Source organism: Lontra canadensis, unplaced genomic scaffold (assembly GCF_010015895.1).
Source record: "Lontra canadensis isolate GAN:19392208 unplaced genomic scaffold, GSC_riverotter_1.0 scaffold87, whole genome shotgun sequence".
NCBI classification, from domain to species: Eukaryota; Metazoa; Chordata; class Mammalia; order Carnivora; family Mustelidae; genus Lontra; species Lontra canadensis.
In genome coordinates this window covers 8540739-8548620 of record NW_022631081.1, presented here as the reverse complement: position 1 = coordinate 8548620, position 7882 = coordinate 8540739, and the positions used below count along the sequence as shown (strand labels likewise).

Here is a 7882-nt window from a genome sequence, read left to right as displayed (position 1 = left end):
ATATATAAAAGCAAAAAAGAAAAAAAAAAACCTCCTCAAAAAGAACCCCAAGTATAAGATTTATATACTATCAGGACAAACACAAATACACAGAAACACTGGTGGAAGAAAAACATGAGAGAGTGGTAATAAATTCTCACTGTGGGCGAGGAAGTTTATTTTGATTCTTCCTGGGTGTATCTTGAAATCTTTGTTAAAGGACTCTACTTTCATAAGATAAAGGGGGATTAAAAATTGGTTTACCTATGGGATAGTGTTGATTGGGGAAAGGGGATTACCTTGAAGTTTAATTTTATATGAATATAAAAAAATAAAAATAAAAAAGGATAAACTAAATTAAAGTACACTAAACTAAAAGTTTAAAAAATTAAAAAAAAAGAAAAGCTAAAGAAAAACACGGGTATATATATCAAAAAGTCAGGTTAAAAGGCTATTATGGAATTTATGTACTGGACATCTCACTGTGATGGTAAATAGGTTAAAAATTATCTATATAAAAAGAACCAGAATAGTGGCAACGAATTAAAAATAAAACTTGTATCTATGAAGTAGTGGTGGTTGTTCTCTTGTCAACTTTTTTTTTTTTCCTGTTTGGCTTGCTGGGGGAGGGGCATGCCACGTGGATTTTCAGGCAATGTTCCCTGAGTTAATTCCTCCCACCCCCATCAAGGGAGTGGGCTCTGAGGAAACTGGATTTTCAGGCTTTTGTTCTCTGGAGGTTTTTATGTTTGTTTGTTTGTTTGCTTGTTTTCTCTCTCCTGGACAGCTTTTGATGGTTTTTGGGGTTTAGAGGAAAGCAAACTGCACCCAGACCTCCCTCTCAGAGAGAAACCTCAGTCTATTTCCCTCTGGGTGCTGCAGAGCACATAAGTTCCCTCCTGGCTGCTGGCAGAGCAGGTTCTGAATTGCGGTCCCTGGGGACACAGGAACTCCTGCTTGTACCCAAACCCACGACAGCAGCGGCTGTCTAGGCAGCTCTGGACCGCCAGAGTAGTTCCAAGCAGCGATCACACACTGAGATTTTCCTGCTGGCCCAGGCTGGGAGTGCCTGGTCTTTCCGGGTCTGAGAGCGCTGGGCTGGTGCCTGAGTGCACCACTCTCAGGGGAGGGCGTGGGGCGCGATTCAGGCTCTGATAGCACGGCTCAGCGCTCATGTGGGGACTACAAAACGGCTGTGCTTTTGCTGGCTGGTGAGGCTCCCAGCCCCTCATAAGAGCCACACCCCATGCGCTCTCAGGTGCGCTAGTGGCTCAGGGACCAAGACCTGGTTTTTCTGCCGCACTCTGGCTTCATGCCAGGGGTGACTGTCCTGGGTCTGGGGACTTAAGACCCTGTCTTTAACTGCCCAAATTCCCACAATTTCCCCCCATGATCCATTGCTATTTTTGAGTGCTCAACCAGACTCCAAGTTAATGCTGGTCCCTAGATGCAGGGCACTCTTGTATTGGGGCATTACTTTCCAATGGGTCACCTCTGGTGGCTCCTTACCCCTTTTGTTTACCTTCCAATATCAGTCTGATGTTCCCACTCTGCTTTACCTGCCCACTGGCGTCTTCTGCCCCTGTAGAGATCCAGACATGTATAATTCTGATCTCAGGCTGATTTCATGGGTGATTTGAGTTCTTTGGTAGGTAATCAGCTCACTTTAGGGTACAGGTTGAAACAGCGCCTACTCCTACCTTCCCGCCATCTTGTCTCCCTGTGTCTGTAGCCTTTTTAGATTATATCTTCACAGACTTTTTATTTCACCCCCAGTTCCTCACCTTCCCTCCTTTAAGTCCCTACACTTGCACACTGTCTCGGTGATGTAAAGGTATCATCCGGGCACTGAGCCTTCATTTATTTTATTAGGTATTTCACTGTGTGTTTCATTTTGAATACTTTCCATTGCTATGGCATCAGTTTCCCCGACAGCATTATATTTCCTGTCAGTATATCCCCAGAATTTTTAAATTTCAGACATATTCACTTAGGGAAGTTTTAAAAGAAAATTCTTTAAAAAGGTGTTCCCTTTCTTCTTTTCACATGTGAAGTCCTTCCTCCACACAAAGTCCCAGAGGAAATGGAGTCCTAACAACTGATTACAAATGTGCTGGTGATATGCCCTGTGCAGCCTGCCTGGAGGACTGGGAGGAATGGGACAGACTGGGGACCTCAGACCTGGGGACCTGGGCCTGACCTGCTCATTGCTCTGCTCTCCTCCTGGAGCTGGAGGAGAGGGTGACACAGATGGGCAACCGGTTTGTGTTTCACTTCCCCATCTGCCTGTGTCACTGTGAGCATTACCACTATCCCATACTTGACAGTAATAGTGAGCCTTGTCCTCGACCTGTGCCATGCTGATGGTGAGGGTGGCCCTGTTCCCTGACTTGGAGCCAGAGAATCGCTCTGGGATCCCAGAGGGCCACTCACTATATACATAAATGACTATCAAAGGGGCTTCTCCTGGCTTCTACTGGTACCAGTGTACATAATCATATTCAGTTCCTCTCCAGTGCAGGTGATTGTAGCCATCTGTCCCAGGACCACTGACACAAAGGGTGGCTGAGTCAGCTCACTGGAGACCACGGAGCCTGAAAAGACAGAAGAGGAGAGGTCCAGGGACTCATCCCAGGATCCCAATTCTGAGGTTGTGCTGTGCCTGTGCTCAAGGTTTGTGGCAGGCTCAGCTCAGGTCCTGTGGGGCTGAGAGTGTAGGCAGGACTGAGGACAGCACCAGTGCAGAGAGTGAGGAGGAGGAGTGAGAGAGGGGTCCAGGCCATGGCGGATTTCCTCGGGGCTGCTTCTGAGAATCACAGCTGAATCAGCCTCACCCTGACCTCTCTTATTTCTTTCCAGGCCTTTTGTTCTGTGTTGATAGTATTTATGCAAATTTCCTCCCCTCTGGGAATCAAACCATCTGCAAGCTCAGGCCAGGTGAATGAGGAGGGAGAAATGATCCTGCAGCTTTCTCCAACAGCTCTCAAGTCAGAAAATGAAAGTTGGTCTCTAAATTTGGTATCATGATCACATTCCAGGGATTTGAACACAACCACTGACCCTGCCCATTCTGCCGGGGTTTGTCTGGGGCTGGCCCAGGGTATTCCAGATTTCTGGCCATGGTCTGGTCAGATTTCTGGTCTGGTCCCTCTGAGAAATTCAGACAACACTAGAGTCAGGGAAAGGTGGTCCAGTGACCTCATGACCTCCTTCCCTGGCTTCTCGTTCCCTCTCTATACCCCAGAGACTCTGTGGTCCCATCTGTGGCATGACAACAAAATAGGAAACTCTCTCATTTTGAGGTTCATCATCATTTTGTAAGTGGGAGCTTACTAGTCAAACAACCACCTGCTGTTGGAGATTCATCAAGATTTCCGGTCTATTTACACATGGTGCTATTGTCTCTATGAAGCCCCCATCCCACAGCAGACCAGCAATTGACATAATCAACCAGTTGATATTGCTTACTTTTTTCATCAATGTTTCATGCAAACCTATTAATATGGCCTGAATCCATATGAAAATATTTCAAGGTTGGTGGTCTTGTGAAGATCCACATGATCACATGTTCCCATATGGTGTGAGCTCCAGGCCCTGAGCCATGGTCCTTGCAGCCATGAGAGTCATGTCACTCTGGAGACAGTCTCACAAGGAGGCTCGGATGCTCCTTCCAGGGACCAGTGTCCTGAGTGTTCTGCCTCCTACTCCCTGAGATGCCCTTGAACAAAGGAGCTGCAGCCCCAGGTCTGATTTGGGGTGGAGGTGGGGAAGGAGAGGCAGAGTGTGAGTCATTGGGTGTCTCTGGATGTGCCCAGCACAGAGGAGTCAGTCTCTGGGGACACTGGTGGACAGAGAGGGGACCTGAATTTCCCAGGTGAGATGTGTAAGGGCCTGGTTGGCCAGAGGGAGTCGTTTTGTTTTTATGTAGTGAACTTAGATCGACCCCGCCCCTCCCAGAGGAACTTACTTGCAAAGCCTAGATACAAGGGCGGGTCAGGTTACTTGAAGACATCCAATCAGTGGGGGTGCACATATATCTAACTGGGGTAAATGAAATTCAACTGGACACCTGTGTGTTACCTAGCAGTTTTTTTCTGTGCGTGGCAGACCTAGCATGACTGTGCAGTTTTCTCTGTGTATTGCAATCTCATTGGCCACCTGTGTATAGCCCGGCTAAACTACCTCTATAAAACTTAGTCTGTGAGGCTGGGAGGGGTCGCCTCTTTGCAAGAAATGGCCCTGACCGGTCAGTTTGATTCTCGATGCTTGGTGCAAAATAAAGCTTTGCTTGACCTTCACTTTGTATCAGTCTCGCTCCTTTGATTACGTTGGAGGCTCGTCTGCAATCAAATGACGAGAACTGAGTCAGCATCAGAATTTCTGGGGAAAGCCTCTGGAGGTAAGATCATGGGATCCTGTGTGTCTGGTTGCGGAGCTCCAGGGTATGGTCCACCAGGGAGAAGCTGGACGCAGCCATGCTCCCCAGGGTTGGAGTGGATGCAGGGGACACCCCATGCCTCTTCTGGTACCTGCCAGGGGGTTCGAGTCCCCCTGGGCAGTCAGGGGGCCGAGAAAACCCCCGCCAGTGGGTGGTTGCAAGAGACTGAGAAAATCTCCACCGGCCGCTGGGTTTGGTTGTCTTTGTCTTGTCTTTTGTTGCCTGTAGTGTTGCTCATCTCTAGGGGACCGAGAAAATCCCCACGGGCGAGCATCTCTAGGGGTCTGAGGAAACCCCCACCAGCAGCCGGTTCTGGGTGAGGGTTGCTGGGTCTGTGGTTGTTTTGTCCTGCCTTTTTGTTATCTGTTGCATTGTTTGTTGTGTTGGAAGGAAGGGGCAAGCAGAGAGTCAGGGGACTCTCACTTTTGTCTCTCTGTTCCTCATAATAGGTGTGGGGCTTCTCCCTCACTCATTTCATGTGTTAAGGGATATGACTGGAGCCAACTGGGGTTAGTCTAACTCGAGACAGAGACTTTAAGGAATATTCTCAAGCAGCTTCCAAAACTCCCTTTGTTTCAGGGAATTCCTTGCCTTCTCTGGCCCGATGTGGACTGCCTAGCCCCTCCCCCTTGCTGGCAGGAGAGCATGGCATCTGAAGTGGAGATAGTTACTTATCTGTCTCAAGGTTTTAATGGGTAATTGTTAAAGTGGCTTCTGAAGTCTTTGGTAACCTGAAACTGTGAAGGGTGCTTGAATGACAAATGGAACTAAATTTGTTGGTTATCTAGGTCTTAACCAAATGGGATAAAATGCTAGAGCGTTGGCTGCTGGAACTGGGTTTGTGCTTTTGAAATCTGCTGGTGAATACATTTTGTGCTTAACTGATTCATAAATTTGCCTTCTAATAATTCTCTTGTAAAATGACTTCAGCCTTAAAGGAAATTCATATGGAAAGACTTTCAGGACAGATACAGGTGTTTGATATGTTGAAATCCTGGAACTGAAATGGGTAAGAATTTACAGAAGTAAAAGCTGCATTCAGACTAAGCCAGAATTATTAACATGGGACTAGGTGAACTGAAAGATTGTAATGTTGTATCTCTTGATGTTTTGTCTTATTTTAAACATTAATGGTTCTTTAATGTTTGCTCTTCCAGACTAGGGAAACTTTTTCTTAAGTTATCTGTAACTTACAGAGATATAAAAGTAGCCATTTGTAAACAAATCAAGGTATTCAACTCTTTCTCTCTATCTGAACCCTCTGAAACCAAAATGTCTCAGCAAGTATTCTTTCTTCCATGGCAATCAGTCATTTGCATAAGTTCAATAAGAATCTGTTCTCCTTGTAACAGGACACAATTGGAAACACTGGTTATTTTACCAAGGCTTTGATTGGAATGTCATATTTGAAAAGACTCAGATATGACTAGACAGCTTAAAGGAACTAAGATTGACTTTATAAAACCTGGAACCATAAAGCCCTTTGGAACTGTTGGCCCGATACCTTGCTTAGAGAGTTCCCAGCAGACTCAACAGGTGAGTAAAGGATGTTACTTCCTGGGAGATGCAGGAACCTCAGGATACTTTGGGGGCCTCAGGAAGAGGAATTCGCCCAAATCGACAGGTATTGCAGGCATGTCTGATGGCAAGTATGTAGCTTGGCTTCTGGCCTGGAGAGGATATTATAAGTTCAACCTAGAGATTCCTTACAAGAAGTTCCAGCAAAGCAGATTCTAAAATATTTATATGATCACTCACTGTTCTTGCTGAGCTTATGTAAATAATTAGGCCAAGTTTGTTAAAACTGGACTTGTTTTTCAAATAAGTTAGTCCTGATTTGGCTATCTCTGGAAACAAGGGTTATTTTAGAGAGAAAAATTATGTTTTAATAACACACATTTATGGATGTTAAATTCTAGATTTGATTGTCTTTAAATGTTTGTTTACCTAAGCTAGACAACTTGAGGTAAACTTCAGGGAAGTTGCACAATAGCTCATTTAGACGATCTTGCTTTGCCAGTCAGTCAGCCTTAGATCTAGGAAACTTCAGAAAATTGAAGGATTTGAAGGGAAGAATCTGAGTTAGTGGGAATAGCAGCAAAGGTGTTTAACAACAGGGATGCACAGGAGAAAGGTTTTGGCATTATATGAGGCAGGTAGGGGATGGTAAAAGGAAGGAAAAGCCTAAACACAGAGAAGGCTGGCGGGAAGACTTAGATTCAGATCAGTGCGCTTACTGTAAGGAAAAAGGACATTGGGCCAGGGAGTACCCCGAAAGGAAGATGGCCATGCTGGCCTCCAGAGACTGAAGGGGCCGTGGTTTGGAGCTCCTCCTTGAACCTCGGGTAAAAATTGAAGTGGAGGGGAAATCATTTGAAACCTATGGGAAAACTATCTAGAGAGGAAGTCTGGGTACAAGGGGCAAATGGCATAGAAAGACATAAATGGACAACTGTGCAGATGTTTGTGGCAGCAGAAGATGAATACCTTCTTTACAAGCCAGTCTCAGAACCAGAGGAGACAAGAGAAAGGAGTCTTCTTCAAACCCTACAGGTCAAGTTTCCCGAAGTCTGGCCAGAAGGGAAGCCCCCTGGCTTGGCCAAGGGACAGCCTCCAGTGGTGGTACAATTAAAAGCGATGGCTATGGCTGTTCACGTCCAGCAGTACTCCCTCCCTCGGGAAGCAAAGGAAGGGATCAGAAAGCACATTAACTGCCTCTGAGGAGACGAGATCCTAGTTCCTTGCAAATCTCCATGGAACACACCTTTGCTGCTGGTTGAAAAGGCCGAGACTGAGGAGTACCAACCCGTTCAGGACTTGCGGGAAGTTAATAAACAGGTTGAAGATATCCACCTGACAGTGTCTAACCCCTATACCATACTCTCCCTCCTGGGCCCAAGAAGAACTGTGTATACCGTCTTAGATCTCAAGGATGCATTTTTCTGCATGTCTTTAGCAAAGGAATTCTCAGCACCTTTTTGCTTTTGAGTGGTCTGACCCACAGGAAGGATTCCAAGGCTAGCTCACCTGGACAAGACTTTCCCAAGGGTTCAAGAATCTGCCCACTATCTTTGACAAGGCCCTACATGAGGATTTGCATGAGTACAGAACCTCCAACCCAGGAGTCACTCTGTTACAGTATGTTGATAACTTGCTAATAGCCACTGAGGACTATGAGTCATGTTAGCAGGGACGAGAGCTCTCTTACAGACTCTGCAGGAAAAAGGGTAACGGGTGTCAACAAGGAAAGCACAGCTCTGTCAGAGCCATGCCACTTATCTAGGCTTTGATCTCCATGAGGGAGTGTGTTCACTGTCTGAGTCCAGGAAACAGGTAATCACTCGATGCCCCTGCCCCACCACGTCCCAACAAGTGAGGAAGTTTCTTGGGATGGTGGGCTAATGTAGGCTGTGGATACCATGGTTTGCAGAGATTGCCTGACCTCTCTACAAACTGGCAAAAGGA

General features: G+C 46.2%; 1 pseudogene; it reads right to left on the bottom strand.

The window, feature by feature from the left end:
• The window catches only part of LOC116882729, a 14334-nt pseudogene extending 11152 nt beyond the window's left edge, over positions 1 to 3182 (bottom strand).
• Between the last annotated feature and the right edge of the window lie 4700 nt (positions 3183 to 7882).